Source organism: Suricata suricatta, chromosome 14 (genome assembly GCF_006229205.1).
Source record: "Suricata suricatta isolate VVHF042 chromosome 14, meerkat_22Aug2017_6uvM2_HiC, whole genome shotgun sequence".
NCBI lineage: Eukaryota > Metazoa > Chordata > Mammalia > Carnivora > Herpestidae > Suricata > Suricata suricatta.
The window spans coordinates 11056103-11071397 of NC_043713.1; positions in this window are offsets into that span (position 1 = coordinate 11056103).

A 15295-nucleotide genomic window follows, 5' to 3' on the forward strand; every position below is an offset into this window, starting at 1 on the left:
GATGTATAAGAAATATATATTTGGTCATTCAGATGACCAAAAAATATTTCTCATATACATTTGTCTTCTCTGTGCATGATTCCTAGCTCACAGCCCCCAGAACTCTTGGAATTTCCTTCCTGAGTATTAAGAGCAATGGGAACATTATTTTTCAGAATATTGGTCTCTTGTCCTCAGATCCTTAAATACTTCTGTCATTCAGGTGAAACTAGTGTCTTGTTATTCTTAATGAGTCCTTCTCTACCACACCTGGGTTAATGTTAATGAGGTAACTCTGGAAAGCCCCTAAGGGAACCACTCAAGATTAGAGGGTTGGAACTTTCAGTGCCACAACCTGATTCCACTCACGTCCCCTCGCCTTCCCACCACTTCAGTTCCACCCCTTAGATACAGTCCAAAAGTCCTCCAGTAACAGGATAGAAGTGCCTTTGCTGTTCTCATCACTTACTAAGGGTGTGAGGAGCTCTGTGCCAGAACTTAGGTGAAGATCAAATATGTATTTGCTGTTATAAATCACAATTTCACCCTACTGAGTGAATTTCTTTAATAATTCTAGAATTCTTTACTCTAAAAAATTCTTCTAGACATTGGTTTTGGAAGTTAAAAATTTTTGAAATTTTCAGATTTATTGGACTGCATTTTTATGTTATTCTCATTAAATTTTAATGTTTGTTAGATAGGTACATGTGCCTTATTTTTATTCCAAATATAATTTTTTCTAATTTATTTCCCCTTCTCTCTTTAATCAGTGCTATTAATTATTTGAAACTGCCTATATTTTTGATGATTTCAAAGGACCAACCTTTGACCTTACTTTTGTTGTTTTTAATTTGTATTCACTGTGTCTCCAATTTCTTAATTTCAGACTTTTAGTTCACCATCATATTAATATTTAAGATTACACATTTTCTTCTAGGTGCTTCTTATCTGCTTTCCTCCCATTTTAATGTGCAATATTTTCAAAATCATTTCATTTTCAATAGTTAAATTTGAAATTTTTTCATTATTTCTTCAACATGTGTTATCTAGAATTACTTCTTGATATCTAATTGTTATCTATTTTTAGTTACTGACATCTGATTTGATTTGACTCAGAAAATATTGCATTTTCTCAAGCAACACATATTCATTGAGTGTCTATTACATGGTAAGTACTTACCTTCATACATGCATATGCTAGTGAATAAACAAAACTTTGCCTTCATGGAACTTACATTCTCTTGATATTAATAGTTTTTTACACTTGATTTTATAGCCTAAAATATGGCTAGTTATTATAAATGTTCCATATGTACCTGAAGGGAGCTCATATCATTAATTGTTGGCTTAAGTTTATATAAATGTCTCATAAACCAAGCTTGCTATTGTGTTTTTCAAATCTTCCATACGTGTACCATTTTTTTTATGTTTGAAAGGGTGAACTTTGCATCTTTCATTATATTAATAATGTATTTAATAATTTCACTCTGAAGCATTATCAGTTTTCAGGCTATTTTATTAGCTTCATGTGTTTATTATTATATAACTTTGTGGCTAATTGAAAATTTTACATAAATAATTCAAATTTTTTCTAGTATTCCCTTATGTATCTTTTTCCTTTTCATTACATCTTTTTTTTATGTACATCTTTTGGAATTAGCTTCCTATAAAGGACCTATAACTCTTCTTTTAAAAATCCATTCTGACAACCTCTTTTTCTCAACTTAGATCAATAGCATTTGTTGTGTTTAGTAATAAATATGAACTTGTGCTTTACCATACATATTTTAAATTTAGAATAGACTTTTATTGCTTTTTTGTGGGTTATTTCATTTATTTTCTTCTTTACAGTTTGGGAGTTACATAAACTCTTTTAATTTCCTAATAATGCTTCCGTTTTTTTTTTCTCATGAACTTAAGGGAATATGAAACTTGCATATTAATCAGATTCCTGAGTGATAAGTCTTTTAGAATACTAGATCAAGTCAGACTCTCACTACTTTACATCTTTAATATAATTTATTGTCAACTTGGCTTCCATACAACACCCAGTGCTCATCCCAACAAGTGCCTTCCTCAATGCCCAGCACCCATTTTCCCCTCTACCCCTCCCCTCATCAACCTGCAGTTTGTTCTCTGTATTTAAGAGTTTCTTGTTGTTTGCCTCCCTACCTCTGTAACTATTTTTCCCCTCTCCTTCCCCCATGGTCTTCTCTTAAGTTTCTCAAGATCCGCATATGAGTGAAAACATATGATATCTGTCCTTCTCTGACTGACTTAGTTCACTTAGCATAGTACCCTCCAGTTCCATCCATGTTGTTCCAAATGACAGGATTTCATTCTTTCTCATTGCCAAGTAGTATTCCATTGTATATATAAGCTGCATCTTCTTATCCATTCATCACACTGCTTTACATTCTATTGTTATTCAGCACTTGCGTTTTACCCTTTTGGGGGCCCTATTAATTACACATAATCTTTATTATTTTTTGATAATGATGTTTTCTTATATTTACATGTTTGTTTTTTGTGTTTCTTTTCCTTAATTTTTCTTATCCTTTTCTCCCTTTCCTTTTCTTGGCCCTTTTGAGATTTCTTTTCCTTTCTGAAAGCCTAGTAATGAAATAAAAATATCATTTATTCAGGGTCCATTTTGTATCAAGTCCTCCATACTCCTGTAAGTAGAAGAAACTCAATGGTTTCTGTTCTGAGATTCCTTTTTTTTTTTTTTTAGTGTTTTATCTATTTTTGAGAGACAGAGAGAGACAGCATGAACAGGAGAGGGTCAGAGAGAGAGAGGGAGACACAGAATCCAAAGACAGGCTCCAGGCTCTGAGCTAGCTGTCAGCACACAGCCCAAGGCGGGGTTCAAACTTACAAACCATGAGATCATGACCTGAGCAAAAGTCAGACGCCCAACCAACTGAGCCACCCAGGCACACCTGTTCTGAGATTTCAAAAGAAGTACCAGTTTGCCTGATTTATATACTGGGCACCAAGGTTTTATTAATAGAAAAGGGTCTGTAGCTAAAAATAGGAAATAATTGTTGTTTAAAAATCACTGCAACAGACAATTCTGCATATTGTCAGGTGATTTGCAACAGAAAGATGAAATAAAAGTGCATAGCTTGAAGTGTAGGCTGCTAAGTTTCTTATAAAAATTATTTGTGGTTATTTTCCACATTTGTGCTTTAGTTTTAAGTGTCCTGAATTAGCTTTGATTTTTCTCTAATCAGCATTATCTTTGTTTTCAGCTTTGTGCAGGTATGGTTGACAAACATTGTATGTATTTATGTTGTGCAATGTGATTTTTTTTGTGGTAACATTATTTTTTATTTTTTTTAGAATGTAACACTATTTTTTAACATATGCAATTATTTTCCATCATTTACAATACAGTAGTTACAATGACACTCCAAATGGATAGGCAAAGTAAAAAATCAGAACCCCAACTTCTATTTCATACAATTAGACTTATACAGAAATTAGAAGATTAAGGCAATGTGATTTTTTAAAAGTGGACAATGTGATGATTTAATATACATACACATTGTGTACCACAACCAAGTTGATTAACACACTCTTCACCTCACAGGGCTACCATTTGTACACGTGTGTGTTGAGAACTCATTTTTAAATATCACAACTCTTCTCCACACTTCCCTCCCATTATTCTGTTGTTCCATCCCTCACTTGGCAAGAAATGCGTCTGACAGTGGGGCTTACGAAACTTTTTTTTTTTTTTTTTTGGTTAAATAACTAATGACTTACTTGTACCACAATTGAAGAAGAAAATTCTACCTTAGGATTTTCTGTTTTTCAGGAAGTTTTATTCTTCCTGCAGAGTGGATGCAGCCACCTTTAAAACTTCAGAAGTCCTGACTTCAGTGCATAGATTAAAAGGAAGGATGAAATGACCGAGACCTTCTCAAAATAAACAGCATTCTTCCAACTGTGAAGACAGTCTTAATCCAGGATAAAACAGCCACTGATGGAATTAATAACTTTATATTTCTTGAAATTGTAGAGATTTTTACTTTTGACTGTGGGCAATAATAGAGCCCATTTTAAAAGTGAAGCCACGTGCTTAGACATTTTTTATTTAGCATTTTGGCAGCATTGTGTAATATCTACAAAAGCTATACCCAGAGAGGAGTCTTTTCCTCCTGTTTGAAAATAAATCTGAAAATTTTTCAGCACATTAGTATTTATGTTTTTAACCCTTAATTGCATGCTTCAAAAAGACCAGTCAGAGAAAAAGAGCAATCAATAATCCAAGTTAATTCTCTTACACAGGAAATTTTTAAGAAATATGATTTCAGTTTCCCAAGTTGATTGAAATTACATATCACCACAGACTCGATGCTATCCCTAAAGGGATTTTTAAGTTACAACTTTTTTTGCTGCCTTTGGTTTTGAGATGACCTATATTTGAAGAGCACTGACCTGAGAATCAGTAGATGAGTTATAGATGTTTTATAAACTGTTGTGAGAGTATCAGTAGCAACTCAGAAGATAAGCAAGCAACTTGTTGGTTTTTTGTATTGTTTTATTTGTTTGTTTCTGTTTTAATTTTCCTATCACAGGTAAGATTCTAAATCATTGTTTCTAATGAGAAAATATAATCTTTTTAAAAAATATTTTTATTTCTATTTTTGAGAGACATACAGAGACAGTGGGAGCAGGGGAGGGTCAGAGAGAGAAGGAGGCACAGAATTGGAAGCAGGCTCCAGGCTCTGAGCTAGTTGTAAGCACAGAGCCTGATGCGGGGCTCGAACCCACAAACCCTGAGATCATGACCTGAGCCGAAGCCGGACGCTTAACCAACTTGGTCCTCTGAGTCTCTCTCATAAGTGCAGTCAAAATGTTGGCTGGTGGTGTAGTCAAGTCTTGACTGGGGAAAGATCTACTTCCAAGTTCACTCATGTGAGTATTGACAGGATTCATTTCTTCCTATGCCATTGGGACCTCAATTCCTTGCCGGCTGTGGCTGGAGGTCGTCCTCAGTCCATTACCATGCTAGCCTGCTTTCCACAGGGCCAGCTTGCAACACGGCACTTGGTTTCACGAAATCAAGAAAAGAAAAAGCAACAGAGAGAGTGTGCAAGTGAGACGGCAGTCAAAACCTTTTGTAACCTAAGCTTGGATGTAGCACCCCATCACTTTTGCCGTACTCTACTGAAACATGGCACAAGGCCCAGCTCACATTCAGGAGGAGGAGATGACACAAAGATGTGGGTACCAGGAGGCTGGCATCCCTGGCAGCCAATTCAGCGGCTGTCGACCAGACAGGAGTTATGATGCTTCAGCAGGCATTCCATAGGGTTGTAAATGTAAAATCACAACGCAGCTTGGTCTACATAATAGCAATCATTTTGATAAGCATAAAAATTAGTTCAGAAATCTAGATGTTACCAAATGAACTGAATTTTAATCCTGTGAATTTATTAACAGTTTGACTGTCTCTCCTTTTCCTATGGAGATAGCTGGCAATTTACCTTCACATATAGTGATGGGTTAACATTCAGGTATGGTGGGGTTATCAAATTCCTGTTGGAAGTAAAAGCTACTGTGGTATTGTAAATGTCTCCAACTGGAGGGGCTTGATTGACAAAAACATTTACCCAGCACATGCCAATACTCTAAAAATGCCCACTTGATATATCTAGGACAAGTCTGTTATTGTTTTCTTTTTCTTCAGGTTGTATATTGAGAGAACAATTATCTCATTTGCCTCATTTATGTCAAAATACAGGAAATTCACTCCTTAATTAACTTCATTCCTAGATGAGAATTATCAGCTAAGATTTCCTGGTTTTTTTATAATGGTTATGTATCACATAGGAAAGTATTCATTTTTACATATCATTTTATATTATCTATTATTATATATAACAATCTATAAATTTGTAGTCCATTTCTATCAGTAACATTTTTGTGGTAGTTAATTATCTTCCTTTTATGAAATTCACTTTTGGCCTGTAAATAGAATTAGTAACATATTAAATAACAAATTCCCTTATTTATCCATCTTGATCTTATATCTTTTGCTACTAATTTCTTTTAAATAAATCCAAAATCCAGTTCATCCACATCTGCTCACTGATTGATACGTTGATGCTAAGTAAGTTTCCTTTTGTTTTCTCTTCATCTCAGTTATTACTTTAATTAGTTTAAAAAAGTTAGTTATGGAGAAGTCAGTGAGGTCAACATTAAATTTTTAGTTAATAAACTGACTGCAAAAGAAAAAGCTTAGCTGATGAATCATGATTTGAATTTCTTGCTTCTTATTCTCCCCATTAAAATAGATGTGACATCAGAAGATGACCATAAGCCTCTAGTGCATCACAGAGTGACCCTAGTTAATAATAGTATATTGTGTATTTGTGTTCTCTCCCAACACAAATTATTTATTATTATTATTATTATCATTATTATTATTATTATTATTATGTGAGGTAATGGAGGTGTTAATTAGCTTGATTATGTTGTACACCTTAAATATATATAATTTTCATTTGTCAGTTATACCTCAATAAAGCTGGTGGGGAAAAAGAAACACACAATCAAACTCTTCAAGAAGTGGTTAGATACAAATGAATCACTATCCTTCTTATTATATTATTGGCTGATTTTGCTAATGTTCTGCAAAATAAAAGGAACTGCATTTGTATCTTATTTTCCATTTTCCTTAGACATTATACCTATTTAAAGTGAAATGAGTTTTTACAAGTATCTGTAATAAGAGTATAATTTAATTAAAATATTTTCAGTCAAAAATAAAATCAAGACATGGTCATGATAAAACATTTCAGTAGAATTATAATTTCTCACTGAAAAAATATTTCCCTAACCCTGACACATTTTTCAGGCTCTTAGATTCTGATTGTGCATTACTGTTCTAATACCCTCTTCCTTTGTTTGTACATAGTTAATGTAGAGCAGCCTTGCTTTGGTTCTCAATAATCCAAGAATACTCCAATTGCAGTCAAAATGCATTAAGTTCTCACTGGGTGAAGAATATCATGTTGGGTAGTTTTGGGTTTTTTTTAATATTTTGTTTTATTTTTTGAGAAAAAGAGTCCAAGCATGAATGGGAGATGGGCAGAGAGAGAGGGAGGCTGTAGGCTCTGAGCTGTCAGCACAGAGCCTGTTGGGTAGTTTATAATCTTAGTCACAAAGTTAGAAAAAGTCTGGAATTCTGAGGCTGAATGACTGTATAATAAAAGAAAATTAAGATATTACATTTTATTACATAAATATGTAATTTATATATATTGATAATCTCACTTGTTTAAATATTCATAAGATCAAAAGTCACAAGAGCTTTGAGCAATAGCATAATAACTTACTGTGAAGCGTATACCTAACGATCTATAGAAAACGACAGTGAAGTTTGAATAAACTCAGTAATATTGACAGAGAGAAATGTTCACTTGAACCCTCTGCAGATAAGCATTATGAAAAATAGCCTAATATTCTTTAAAATCAAAAGCAGAAATAAAAATATAAATTTTATTTAAGAAATACTGCCTTTGGGGGGCACCTGGATGGCTCACACTGGCTGAGCGTCCAACTTCAGTGCAGGTCATGATCTCCTGGTTTGTGAGTTCAAGCCCTCTGTGACCCTCTCTCTCTGTCCTTCCCCCGCTTATTCTCTCTCTCTCAAAAAGAAGTGAAAAACATTTTTTTTAAAAGTAAGAAATACTACCTTTGGATGGTATAAGGATCTGGATTTGAAGTTTTCTGACCTAAGTACCATTGCTTACCCCCAGGGCTTTGGAGGTAAAACAACTGAGGCAGTCTTGTTTAATTTGAAAAAACCAAAAAACCCCAAAAACTTGAGCTAAAAACTGATGGATCAGCCAAAATAGAAAGGGAAAACTCCTGGCAGCTAGAAGACTACAGAAGGAGTCAGACTCAGAGTATAAATATGAAATTCTGCCCACATCATTGCTGAAGGTAATCTAAGTATGTGCAAGAAAAACAATAGGGAATCTGGTGAAAAGTAGGCAGCAACAAAAATATAATCTATTCTTGAAAGAGCTGCATCAGGCAAGATTTGTAAGTCTTCTGCTTCACAGAGTGAAGCTTGGTAGACATCTAAAGTCGTACGTGCTTGAATTGTCAGAGGATATCGGCCCAGGCTGGCAAAGCAGCTGGGGATTAATTGAACATTCCTAGAAGCAAAGAAACAGAGGGCGAGCCCGTGTTCTGAGTGTAATCCCTGCTCCAAACCTTGGCTGACCACCAAATTACACAAGGACCATGCTATAAAGACAATGGTAAGAAGACAGAAGACAGAATAGATATCTCATTTCCTGAGAGAGACAGTGTTCAGATAGCACCTAGGTGAGTTAACTGTGACTAGAATAAGGAAGTATCCATGATTAAAATACTAGAAGACAATTTAGAGTCACGAAAGTTTATTATCAATGATGTTCATTCTTTCCCCCAAATTCCTAGACATGAATAGGAATGTAGGAAAATAAGCTGTAGAATGAGATTTAGGATTGATTAAGTAAGCTGCCTAATTTATAAGACTACAATGATATGCTTTTATATTCTCTAACTATGTCCTGAAACTCTGAAAAGTGGGTCTAGAACTAGGTCTTGGGTAATATTAACATAACAATTTATGACTTGAAGAGACAATGAGTACTTCTAACAGAAGACACCCAGCAGAAGCTGTTCAAGAGGATACTTTTGCCCCAATCAGTCAGATCAGATTTGAGGGTTGTATTGAGAAGGAAGAAAAACAGGAAAAATTGGAAGTGAGACAATACTTTGTAAGTTGAAGGCTTGAAATTATCTGTTGAGTTGAAATGAAACAGTGATTCCATTGCTAAATGATTCCAACAAATTAGGAATTTTACATAAAGAGGATTTAGTGTTCTACCTGATAATATCTGGGAAAATTTTAGATGATGGATAGACGGTTTGGGAGACAGGAGGTTTTTAACTTTGGCCGTATTACAAGTGTTCTTTCTTCCATAAACTAATGACACTAAACTATTTTTATCCTTGGAGCCTGGAAGCAGCTAACTCTTAGACAAAAGCCGCTTACTCTTCAGTGCTAGGATTAAGGGACATAATCAATGTCAAACATCTCTGCCTGAAACCAGGATAAAAGATCACAGACAGGTCAATTCCCCCACAAGAGTACGTGCCAGGTCCTGCCAATGGAGCTCTCTGGCTGGCCCTCCCCAAACTGTGGAATTTCAGAGGCACAAACAATGAAAATAATGGAGAAAACCTCACTCGAAGGAAAATTTGAAGTCAATGCTGGCAATTCAAACTTAATTTTCCTCGGTAGAAATGTTACCACAGAATAAACACCTGGAGGGTTTGGGCCCTGGTGTGCTGTCTACTCTTACTGTTCTGCCTCATAGACATGATGGACGTCCTGGCCATTGGGCTTTGGGTAGCTTGGAGAGTCACGCTTTGGCCAATGGGATGTAAGCTATGGCCATACACACCACAGCCCAGCAGAAGCTTGTTGTGTTCCCCAAGTTTGGAGCCTCCGTGAGCCTTGTCCACTCCTCCCCTTGCACCCCGTTTCAGCCTTTCCTTCTGCCACGAGAATAACCACAGCCACCCACAGTCCCCTCTGAAGGGATCAAGACACAAATGTTTGTTGTGACAAGCCCTGATTTTGAGGTCTGTTTGTTGCCTAGGTAAAGGTTCAGAGGAATGGCTGTGGCTAGATCTCCATCACGCCAGACCTTATATTTTCATTTCACTGTTCTTGCAAATCTCAGTTATTTAGAGTGTGAGAAAGAAAAAAGAAAGCAAAGCAAATTGTTGAAAACATACTCTCAGTTCTAGGAGAAGGAAGGGGAAACAGAATTGGAGCCATTAAATCACTCACAACAAAAGTACACTTGGCTAAACCTTTAAACATCTGCTAGGGTGGAAATTGGCAGACATTTTTGCACACACTGTGCTACATCAGCTAAGGTCATATGTACGGCAACGTTTCTCCCGGTCCCTTTGACCCTCCTGATAGGGACAGGCACCAGAAATGAGTCTACCCTGGCATTATTCAAAACTCCCACAGAGGGTTCCTGTCTTGCAGATCTGTGCCCACAGTGTACCTCTCTCCCTTTCTCTTTGTCTGACTCTCTGTCTCTGTCTCTCTCTCCTCTTCTCCTCCCCAACATCAGGACCTCACAAAGTCTTCTTGCTGCTGGGTCCCACCCACCCCCTCAGCAGATGTCTGAGTGAGTCATAAACATATGAGTTACCTGTGATCACAGGATTCAGTGTAATATGTTTTGACATTATTCTTTTAAAGAGGAGAGAGAAGCGGTTGTTAGTCTGACATAACAAGATGGTATTCTTCTCTCCCTCTCCCCCGCCCCACCATCTACCAGAATCCATTTCGATATTATGGGCCAAACTATCCTGGTGACCACAAAGAACACGTAAGGGAAACAAATGACTATAGGTGGAACTTTAGATGAGAGGACTAAAGATGATTAAAATCTCCTACTCAGAAAAGCAGTGTTATCTATTTTGAATGTGTGCATAATCTGTTTTTCTGTGTGTGTGTGTGTGTGTGTGTGTGTGTGTGTGTGTTTGTGCAGGAGGTATTTAGGTGCTTAAGAATGTGGCACTTTCTACAACAGCCAAATCATGGAAAGAGCCTAAATGTCCATCACCTGATGAGTGGATCAAGAAGATGTGGTATATATACACAATGGAGTACTGCATGGCAATGAGAAAGAATGAAATCTGGCCATTTGTAGCAAAGTGGATGGACCTCGAGGGTGTCATGCTAAGCGAAATAAGTCAGGCAGAGAAGGACAGATACCATATGTTTGCACTCATAGGTCTCACAGGATAAACCTAATGGAGGACCAGGGGGAGGGGAAGAGGGAAAGAGAGTCGGGGAGAGAGAGGGACGCAAAACTTGAGAGACTATTGAATACTGAAAATGAACTGAGGGTTGAAGGGGGAGCGGGATGGGGGAAGGGGGTGATGGCCATGGAGGGGGGTACTTGTGGGGAGAAGCACTGGGTGTTATATGGAAACCAATTTGACAATAAACTATTATAAAAAATTAAAAAATAACAACATGTTTTTGATTTAAAAAAGAAGAATGAAGGCACTGGGGGGTACCTGGGGGGCTCAGTCGGTTAAGTGTCCGACTTCAGCTCAGGTCCTGATCTCACAGTTCGTGGGTTCGAGCCCCACCTCAGCCTCTGTGCTGACAGCTAGCTCAGAGCCTGGAGCCTGTCTTCGGATTCTGTGTCTCCCTCTCTCTCTGATCCCCCCACCCCCGGCTGCCCCCCTCTCTCTATCTCTCTCAAAAATAAACAAAACATTAAAAAAAATTTTTTTTTAATGAAGGCACTGGTGTCAAAGAGCCTGTATTCAACTCTGGGCTCCATGATTCCTCGCTGTTAGGAGTGTGAGTATGTTATCCCTGGCTTTGGCTCATTTTCCTAATCTGAAAAACTTAAAATTATAATGTTATATACTACTTAGGTTATTTGAGGATTAAATAGTAAATACATGTAAAGCAGTTAAACAAAGACAAGCACATGCTAAGCTTTTGGGATGTTTTCTGTCTTTGGATAATTTATCTGAGAGTCACAGAATCACCCATGAAGATAGTACCGGAATAGTTAATGTGCTCACAGAGTAGAGTCACCACCTCCCATTAACATTTTGCGAGGACACGAAGTCACCTATAGAAAGTCATGGAATGGGTACCACATCGGACTGCAGGGAAACACAGATCAGGTTGCTTAGACGACATCTTGTCTGGCCAAAATTATATTTATAGCATCTCCTTCAACTCAATTTACCAAGATAGCAATCTACCTGGAGTTCTCAGTCAGTATCCTACTCAGTGTAAAGGAGATACATTTGGCTGGAGTATCCTCTGTCTGCAAAATATTTTTCAAGAACCTGCAGGAGGTGACCCTGGATTCAAGTATTCAAGATCATAGCTGTGTCCTCATAAGAGACACAAGTAACAGTTGTGAATCTTCCTGTCTGTTATCATCCAGACCACATTCCATATGGGGCTTATTAAAGACTCTGTCAAGTGCATTACTGGTTTAGAAATACATCATTCTAAATGCTAATGTGGGTGCAGTAAGAAAGATACTTTCATATATTACTGGTGTAAGTGAATATGGCTACGAACTTTGGAAAGTAATTTGGCAACATGAATTAAGGGTCTTAAATTATTCATACTGCATAAATTCCACTTCTAAAAATATATTCAAGGAAATAACCAGAGAAATTGACAACCATGTTAATAACAACATTATTTATGAAAGCAAAGACGTGGAAAAATTCAATGGTCATTAATATGAGTGGAGTGAATGCATTATGGTGTAGTCATAGATAAAATATTTTGTAGAAATATCAACTATAATTTAAAAAATTAATGACTTGCAAAATTGTTATGAAATGATGGTACTTGTAAAAAGAATCAAAGCCAAATAAATATAAAGAGTTAATTTATTTAAATATAATATTATATTATTAAATGTTTTATATATATATATATACATATATATACAGTTTACATGACACATTATCCATTAAGAGAGAAGTAGATCTTGGAAAGCCAATTAGTGGCACTTAAAAGTACTTATGCTTTAATTCCTGAATCCAGAATATTATTTTTCTTCTTTACATTGATTTCCATTTTCCAAATTTTGGGTCATGTAGTTTTTTTTTTCAGAGAAAAGTAATAGTTTTCAAACTTTGCTGAAGTTCAGAGAAATAAACTCTATGGTGGTGGGTTCCACTCTCATTTTACCAGCAGATTGTAATTTGAAATGAGGTTAATCTTCCAGAAGTCTTCTAATTAAATTCCTTTTGGTGTCTAGTAACCCTTTCTTGTAAAGGCTTAATAACCATTCACTTGGAATAGTTTCCCCCCATTTCTACACTAAGCCACAGGCTTGTGTTTGCAGCATCTGCGCCCAGTAGAAACATATTTCCCTTTCAACTCACTCCTCACCTTGTTTATTAAACAAATGATTTTTTTAATATTTCTCTTCTTTTTCGTACTTAGGGTTTTCTTGTTTTTATTCTATTCTTTACAAAACACATAATTATAAGTAAAGATATTTATTGGGTTGCATTTACAACTTGCAAGAATGTATGCATAATCACCTTTAAAGCAAAAGAACCTACATCAAAATGCATTCCCTTTTCTCTTTTTTAGTTCTAGTCCGATCACTGCCAAACTTGTGGGATATTTAAAAATTCTAAAAGGTAAAATGGCAATGTTCCAGTTGATCGTTTCTCCTGTTTTTAGCAGCAACACATTTCTAAAGAAATCTGAAGCTGAACGCCCGTACACCAGGCAGGAGGACAGAGGGCATCTTCTAACTGGAGACAGAAAAACAACTCGGAGCTTCCCACCCTCATCTCAATTAGCACAGCACCTACCACCGGGCTGCCTATAGATACCACCAGGAGACTGCAAGTCTGTAAGAGCACAGTAGGAAATCAATATGCTAGAATATGCTGTGCATATGTAACACCAGATTTTTGCTCTTTCACATTTGAAAATGAAAAATTTCACTGTTCTGCTTCTTCTGCACCATCGGATACAGACATATTTTACTCTCTGCCCCTCCTCTGCTCATCCTTTTTTCTTTTTTTTTTAACTTTTTAAAATGTTTTCTATTTATTTTTGAGACACAGAGAGAGACAGCTCAATTAGGGAAGAGTCAGAGAGAGAGGAAGACACAGAATCTGAAGCAGGCTCCAGGCTCTGAGCTGTCAGCACAGAGCCTGATGTCAGGCTCGAACTCATGAACTGTGAGATCATGACCTGAGCTGAAGCTGGACGCTTAACTGACTGAGTCACCCAGGCGCCTCTCTTTTTTTCCCTTTTAAATTTTTATTTATTTTTAGAGACAGTGTGTGAGTTGGGGAGGAGCAGAGACAGAGGGAGAGACAGAATCCAAAGAAGGACCCAGGCTCCTCTGAGATGTTAGCACAGAGCCCAAGGTAGGGCTTGAACCCACGAACTGTGAGATCATGACCTGAGCTGAAGTTGGTCGCTTAACTGACTGAGCCACCCAGGGGCCTGTAGAATACATTTTAAAAATTATATCCTCTACATTACTTCATAAAAGGAAAAGCAATATTATCCCTTTCATTAGTTAAAATTTTATTTTATATTTTATTTTTCTAATGTTTAGATCTTTTTGAGAGATAAAGAGAGACAGAGAAGGAGGGAGGGGGGGTAGAGAGACATGGACACAGAGAATCCCAAGCTTGCCCCACACTGTCAGCACCAGAACCAGATGTGGGGCTCAAACTCATAAACTGTGAGCTCATGACCTGAGTTGAACTCAAGAGTTGAATGCCTAACCGACTAAGCCCCCCAGGTGTCCCTTCATTAGTTAAAAAGCAATGTTGCCAACAGCTGTCTATATAATAGTATAAACCTAAAACAATTAAGATATCCATAAATAGGAAAGACAATTAATGATAGATAACCATAATGAAATATTAGGTAGCAGTCAATACACACCACAGCTTTAAGCAGTAATCTGGATAAATCTTAGTAAAGTAAAATTAACCCACACATTCTGAAAAAATTATATGTGACATAGTACAATTTTGAAAATGTACATAGTACAATTTTATATGTGATATAGTACAATTTTCAAAGTGTCAAAAATAGTTAAAACATAAACCTACACTTGAGCAATACATAGAGATAAAATAAAGCCCTATAAAATAAAGCAGATAAGGAAACAATAAGCAGGAGATTCAAGAAAAAACTTAATTAGGTTAAGGAGGCAAAATAAAGGGTTAGGAAGCCTTTGATTAGTTGTGGGCTAGTAAATATGCTGCTTTAGGAGCTTTTTCAGAAAGTAGTGTATTGAGTAAATGAATAAATAAAAAGTAGACCACCTCTGAATCAAAAACAGAAGTGTTTCAAGAGCCCAGAATTATTATTATTCTGTTGTTATCCAATCTTCTTAATATATACAAACAATACATTATTACAAAGTGTGTTTACATAGGCAGAGAAATGGGGTTAAAATATTTTAAGTAATTTTCATCAAATACTATGGAACCTGAAAGCATGGAAGTTTTGTCTCATGGAAATGTCTTCTGTGACCTATATGTTATATTTCAATAGTATTTTAGAATTTATTAACTACATCATTCCAAAGGGTTCTGGTGCTGTAATGGGTGAGGTACATTTTTCCCTCAAAGTTAGATATGAGAAGGGGAAATAAAGCTCACAGATGAGAGGTGAGCTTTAGAGTCAGGTGGCTATAATGAGAGGTGGGTGTGAGCAATCAGAAGAGGGTACTTT